This window comes from Pituophis catenifer, unplaced genomic scaffold (genome assembly GCF_029215685.1).
Source record: "Pituophis catenifer annectens isolate HBS135680 unplaced genomic scaffold, rPitCat1.0.hap2 SCAF_2, whole genome shotgun sequence".
NCBI lineage: Eukaryota > Metazoa > Chordata > Lepidosauria > Squamata > Colubridae > Pituophis > Pituophis catenifer.
In genome coordinates, this window is record NW_027256882.1 from 67,465,958 (window position 1) to 67,473,091 (window position 7,134).

At 40.1% G+C, this 7,134-nt stretch overlaps 1 protein-coding gene across 3 annotated transcripts in view; it reads right to left on the reverse strand.

The window, feature by feature from the left end:
* The window catches only part of SLC6A6 (solute carrier family 6 member 6), a 64,449-nt gene extending 57,681 nt beyond the window's left edge, over positions 1–6,768 (reverse strand). For 2 of the 3 annotated variants that reach the window (XM_070936885.1, XM_070936884.1), the window contains exon 1: positions 6,688–6,745. The gene's annotated coding sequence lies outside the window, so the exon portion shown is untranslated. Of the gene's footprint in view, positions 1–6,687 lie in introns of all 3 variants that reach the window. The other variant, XM_070936886.1, reaches the window with a different exon arrangement.
* Between the last annotated feature and the right edge of the window lie 366 nt (positions 6,769–7,134).

Below are 7,134 nucleotides of genomic sequence, written 5' to 3' on the forward strand. Positions count from 1 at the left end.
CACTAATGCGATTTCGAGAGAATCCGAAGAATACACCACTGAAGAAGAAGAACTGATGAGTGAAAATAACGACCAGGAAGAAATCGAGATAGAAAATAACGAACTCAGGTCAGAAATATTAAAAATACTAAAAAGCCAAAAGAATGATGAAAGCCTCATCGCGGACCTCCAGGAGATGCTGAGGAACAGCGGAGCAGCGAGAGAGAAAAACATCATTAAAGAAAAACCCAAAGATCAAAAAACTGTGAGTGAAATGACTACTGAGAAAATAGTTGTAAAAAAGAAAAGATGTGACCCCGCGCGAAATTTTGAACGGCAGCCATCTTGGTTTCAACGAACTTCAAAAGAGAGTGAAGCAGAGCCAATCAAAACGCTCAGTTCAAAATTTCTGGCGCGAAAAACGCTATCAGACGAAGAAAGTGAAAAAGAAGTCTCAAACTCTTCAGATGAATCAAAATCAGAAAGTGAAGACGATTTAACAAAGTCTCAAGTAGAGTCAGCAATGAAAACACTTTTTGCTGCTTTTGGGCCAAGATTGAAAATTTCTAAGACATCAACGAAGAAGCAAGCAATCAAACCGACAACTCAAGACCTGCACGCTCCCATCCTGACTTCGAAAACGACGACACCCGAGCCCAGAGAGCCATGCCGATTCCGTCCTACACCGCAGACAGAATCGAGTGCCAGCACACACAAGAGAAAGAGAAGAACCGCCGCCATCACCAAAACCCCAAAAACCGAGCCAGAGACCGACTCATCTGAAGAGGAGCGGATCGAGAGAGCTGAAATGGAGAGAACCTTCCACAACGGCGCCAAAGAAGAAATGAGCAACGCGCATGTGCAAAACTACGTAGACGGCCCCGAAAGACTTGAACTGGCCAGAGAACCGCGCAGACTCGTTACAAGCATCCCAATGCCGTTCTGTAATTTCCTGCACTTGAGAGACCACGGACTGCCTCAAGTTGTAAGTAATGGACAAAATAATGTGGGGAACTTACCCAGTGACTTCCCAAAACTTAGAGTTGATGGCATTAATTTACAAGAGTGGTACCAACAGCTTCAGGTTATTTTTATGAAAGAAAATTTACTATTCTTTATAACTAGTCCTCCAAGAAGACCTTGGACTTTAAAAATAGACTGTTTACATCATAGAGCATTTTTCATAATAATTTCTAGCGTGTCTCCTGCAATGTATCATAGCATCAAACCAAACCTAACTGTATCAGAAATAATTCAATGCATGTTTAATCTATTTCACAGCGATAGCGTAGCCACAACCACAAGAATGTCTAAGGATTTCTTTTCTTCTAGAGTGAAACCAGGGGTTTCTATAAGTGAACATTTGATAAATCTAAACAAAATAAGAGCTGAGCTGCAATTGAGGGGGGAAGTGATTTCAGATCAAACTATGAAAAGTGTTATTATCAATTCACTTGATCCATCATGGGATAGCTTTATGTCACACTTAGATACCATTAATTTGGGATATTTATCAATAGAAAGTCTATCTAACAAATTGATAGCAGAAGACAATTCAAGAAAAAATCGTTCCAGTAACCAAACAGAACACAAATCTTTTAGGAAAGTAGTCTTTCAAGATAAATATAATGAGGCCTTTAGATGCCACAATTGTGGATCCAGGGAACACAGTAGAAGAGACTGTCCCAAAGTCCCAAGGGAGAGACATAGGCCAGAATATAGGAGCAAATACAATTACAGACATTCTTCCACAGATAGACACAAATATAGAAGTCCACCAAACTACAGAGAAAGTAGAGGGGGTAGAGAAAATTCAAAAGAGAGAAAATCTGGGTCACTAAATGGGCTAAATAAACAAGACAGCACCAAAACACAACAAGATGAGAACAATAATTGGCTTATTGATTCTGGTGCAACAAATCACACCACTAATAACAAAAGTATATTATCTTCATTTACAGAAGATAAGTTTGTGATAAAGGTAGCTAATCAAGAAAAGGTTCAAGTATTAGGCAGAGGAAATGTGACCTTGCCTGGTTTAGGGAAAATAGAGGGGGTATTATTAATCCCAGAAATACCTCACAACATACTAAGTGCTATAAAACTAAGCAGAGAATCTGACATCAATATAGTTTTCTCAAAGGGGAAAGCAACTATAGAAAAGAACAAAACAAATGTAGGCACTGTGATGATAAAAGGGGGTCTACCCTATCTGATAACCAAAGAAAGATGGTTACATAACATTGATTCAAATATGGAAGATTGTATTGAAGCAGATGATGAAAATGTCAGTAACAGTGACAATGATGAATGTAAAATAACTCATGATAACAAAAATACACACAATGAGAAGAAACCAAAAATAGGTAAACCAATTCATGATGAGTGTGCTCATATCTTACATAGGAAGTTAGGACATGCAAGCTTTCCTGTAGTACAAAAAATGACTGAACACGCAGAAGGTGTAAAAATAAAAAATTGTGAAAATTATTTAGAATGCTCAGTATGTAAATCCACCAAACTAAAAACCAGTCCTAGACCAAAAAAATCTAACAGATCAACTAACAATATTTTTGATTTGGTACATATGGACTTAGTTGGTCCATTAACTCCATCAATTACCTATAGAAAACGTTACTTCCTAACAATAGTGGATGATTACAGTCGCTATGGTTTTGTTTACACATTAAAGCACAAGGATGAAACCTTTCAGAAATTTAAGGAATTCTACAAACGCATAGAAACACAACATAATATCAGAATAAAACAAATTATGACAGATAGGGGATGTGAATTCATGTCTAAAGAATTCTCCCAATGGTTAAAGGATAGAGGGATGCTACATTTCACGTCCAATCCATTTTCTGCCTTTCAAAATGGGATTGCAGAGAGAAAGAACTCCACACTACAAACCATGATTAGATGCACATTAGAGGATGCTGGTTTAGGCAAACAATTTTGGTCAGAAGCCTTACATTATTCAAATTACACTCAAAATAGAACATGGTCCAGTATTGTGAATAAGACACCATATGAGGTGATGTACAATAGAAAACCTAAGTTAGCACACATGCACATATTTGGAGTTACTGCAGACGTGCACATACCTAAACAATTGAGGAGAAAGGGAGAAAACGTATCCAGGAGATTAAGATTCATGGGATACGAAACTGGAACCAAAGGGTACAGATTCATCGATAATAATAACAAATTTATAGTATCCAGAACAGCTGTGTTTCATGAGCAGGCCAATTGGTCTAAGTTGCACCTTAATGAAATTTTTCCTAATAAAAGCAAAGATAATATATCTTGCGAGGAAGGAACAACAGAAAATCAAAATATTAACAAAAGTAAGAACAAAACCAAAACTTGGACAAATAGTCAGCATAAAATAAAGACAGACACATTAACAAAAAAGGAAGCCAGATATTTGCATGACAACCATAGCAAACCTGAAAGAAATATTAGAAATAATAGAAACCAAATACCAAATAAATACAAAGATTATATTATGCATATGGATGGAGAACAAATAACACCTAATACATATGAGGAAGTATTGAAACTTCCCCGTGAAGAAAGAGAAAAATGGGAACTAGCTATGGAAAAAGAAATGAAAAGTTTACAAGGATTAAATGTATTCACACCTGCGATCGCACCTAAGGATAAAACAATTATAGGTACCAGGTGGATTTATAAAATTAAGAATTTAGAAGGAGGCAATACCTTATACAAGGCCAGACTAGTTGCACAAGGTTATGCACAAAAATATCCAGAAGACTATACTGACACATATTCACCCACAGTGAGAACAGAGAGTGTCAAAACAGCTCTTGTAGTAGCATCTGCACTCAATCTAGACGTGTTTCAATATGACATACAGACTGCATACTTACATGCAAAATTAGATAAGGAAATATATGTAAGAGCACCACACAGTCAATACACTAATAAGAACGAAATTTGGTTACTAAATAAGAGTCTGTACGGATTGAAGCAATCTGGCAAAAGATGGTACGATTGTTTGGTAAAAGTACTAAAGACCATGGATTTCAACGCCACCACTGCTGATAACTGTTTCTTTGTAAAAAAGAGTAATGATCATATTGAATTTGTATTAATTTATGTGGATGATATTTTATATATTGGAAAGCATAAAGAGAGCAGGGAAATCTTTGTAAATAAGTTAAACGAACACTTCTCATTGAAATCACTAGGTAGAGTGAATAAATACCTTGGTGTACAAATTAACAAAACAAAAGGGGGATTCAAACTTACCCAAAAAGATAAAATCATTGAACTCCTAAACAAATGTAACGTAAATAATGCCAAAACATGTGACACACCTATGCAAACTGATTTTCTCAGAAACAATGATGAATCTTCCCCTGAGTTTAAAGACAACACATTTTACAGATCAGTTATAGGTTCACTCCTTTATATATCTAATTGGACTAGGCCAGATATTGCATTACCTCTCAATTTATTGTCAAGATATGTTAGCAAACCAACCTTGTATCATTGGGAAGCTGTCAAAAGAATTTTAAGATACCTGAAAAGTACATTAGATTTTTGTTTAATATTGGAACCCAATAATGACAAAGAACCAAAAATTACTTGTTATGCTGATGCAGATTGGGCTGGTGATACATCATGCAGAAAGAGTACCTCTGGTTATGTTTTTCTATTGAACGATTGTCCAGTTTACTGGTATACTGGTAAACAAGAACTGGTAGCCACCTCTACCACAGAAGCAGAATATGTTTGCTTGTCTAAAGCTGCAAATAACCTTGTATGGTTCAATGATTTGATCACAGATGTTTGGAAGAAACCTACTTTACCATTTATTATGCATGAAGATAATAAAGCGGCCATTGAAATTTCTAGATCCGATGCAATTGGACAAAGGTCCAGGCATATTGATATAAAATTTAAGCACGTGAGACAACTATCTCAAGACGGATTCATCAAAGCAATACATTGTGATACTTCTGAACAATTAGCTGACATATTAACAAAACCCTTACCTTCTAAACAACACAAATATTTAACTTCTAAATTATATGTATTATATTGTCCTGAATCTGAATGTAACTGGTGTTGTATAACGAACCGGCATTTAGAGGGGGATTTGTCAGATGTAAATGCCTTATTCTCCAATGTGTAAATAATGTATATATGGAACATCAGGGGTTAACTTATTACTTGAGCTTTAATGTATTCATATTTTACCACTCCCATTCCTGGCTCCGCCCCTTGTATATAAAAGGAGCCATCCTCCCCATTTTCCTTGCTTCTATCTTGAATATTCAGCGAATATAGAATGCCTATTATGATTAAAGAGAATTATATTTAAACCTATAACTTCTATTATCTTTATTGAGTCTGATCCTGAAAATATTGCAACAAGGTTCTTATACGGAAATTTAGACGATGCTCTTTCGAAAAGTCGGTCCACTTCCCTTTTGTTAATCTGGTTAAATACGAACGAGTATTTTTTTTTAACTCCCTTTGAAGGCTGGCTTCTGATTCCAGGAACAAGCGAGGCAAATTCGGGATCACTTTTATTTTACCCCGAAGCAAGTCCGAGATTCAGTTCTTGCCAGCAAAGTTTCAAAGAATACCCAGGACAGTTCTTTTAGGTGCCTCTCCCCTCCAGGAAAAAAATAATAATAATGAATGAACGAATTCGCAAGAGAGCTATTAAAAGATGCGCCGGCAAAGCCGCGAAGGTAGCAAATGCTCGCGTTCGAATTTTCCTAATTGCCGTCCACTGCCTCGCTTTTTTTTTCCCTTCCTTTCTTTCTTTCTTTTTCTTTTCTTTTTTTTTTTTTTTTTTGAAGACGAGCCGCGTGCTTCGATTGAATTCAATCGCACGTCGCGCGGAGGAAGAAGCGCGAGGAGGGCGGCGGGGGAAGAGGCGAGCACTTGCTCGCAGATGTAAAGGGAGGAGGAAGGAAGGAGGGGAAGAAAAAAAAAACACCACCCCACCGCACGAACGAAATCAGACGGAAAGCGTTGCCACACAAGCGGCTAATGCCACTTCAACCCTTCCTGTGCAATCTCTCTCTCTCTCTCTCTCTCTCTCTCTCTCTCTCTGTGTGTGTGTGTGTGTGTGTGTGTGTGTGTGTGTGTGTGTGTGTTGCACGTAAGGTATCGAAGGTTGACCGCCGGGGACGATGAGGAAAAAACCCAGCCGGGCAAAATAAAAAAAAACCCGGCTTCATCAGAAAGGTGCCTGTGCCCGCACATTTTATCAAACGCAAACAAAAGGCAACCGCCATGCTCTAATAAGAGAGAAGGGGGAAAAGAGAGAAAGAGAAAAAAAATGGGGGGGGGAGAATCGCTCGGAAACAAGGCGCGGGGAAAGTGCGGAGCGAAAGGCAGGCGCGAGGAAGCAAAGGCGGGCAATGGAAAGGAAAGGGATCGTTTGGAGAACCGGTACAAAGAAGGGGGGGTGGGGGGGGAAAGCACCATTCCTTAATGGAGGTTGGTTTGGGGGTGGGTTTTTTTTTTCACCCCACTTCTGGTGCTGGACAGGAGAAAATAACAAAAACGTGGGGTGGGGGGGGGAGGAAGAGGGGCGCCTCATATGCCTTGCTTTGTTCCTGGTTGCCCGAAAGGAGGGCGAGAAGGCGAGGCGGCGGTGGTGGTCGGGCTCGCTTTCTCTTCCCTCCTTCAAAAGACCGAAAAACCCGCCTTGGGTACCTGTAGCAGCGGCTCTTTTCCGACCAGGTAGCTGTCCAGCGTCTTGGCGTCCTCTGCCTCCGTCCTTATGTGCTTCGGCGTGAGCGGCAAGGCAGACTAACAGCAATGGGGAGGAAGAAACGGTAATTTATAAGCGCTTTCTTCCTGACCTCTCGTGTCTGTTCTCTAATGAGCGAGCGCTGAGCATCACCCATCCTGGTGAGTGGAAAAACACCAGCTCCGCTTCAGCTTTGGCGGGGAGGGGGGGGGAGTGGCGGGTGGAGGGAGGAGGCAGAGAGGGAGGGGTCGACGTGGGTAAAAGGAGGGGCCAGTTTCCCTCAGCTCGGCGGAGACACAGGCACGCAGGGAGGGCGGGAAGCCTCGGCTGGCAGGCGGCCCGGAGATCTGCGAGGGGCGGAGAGGGGCTGCCAGGCACGAGGAGGTGGGAACAGCTGCCTGGCTAAGTCC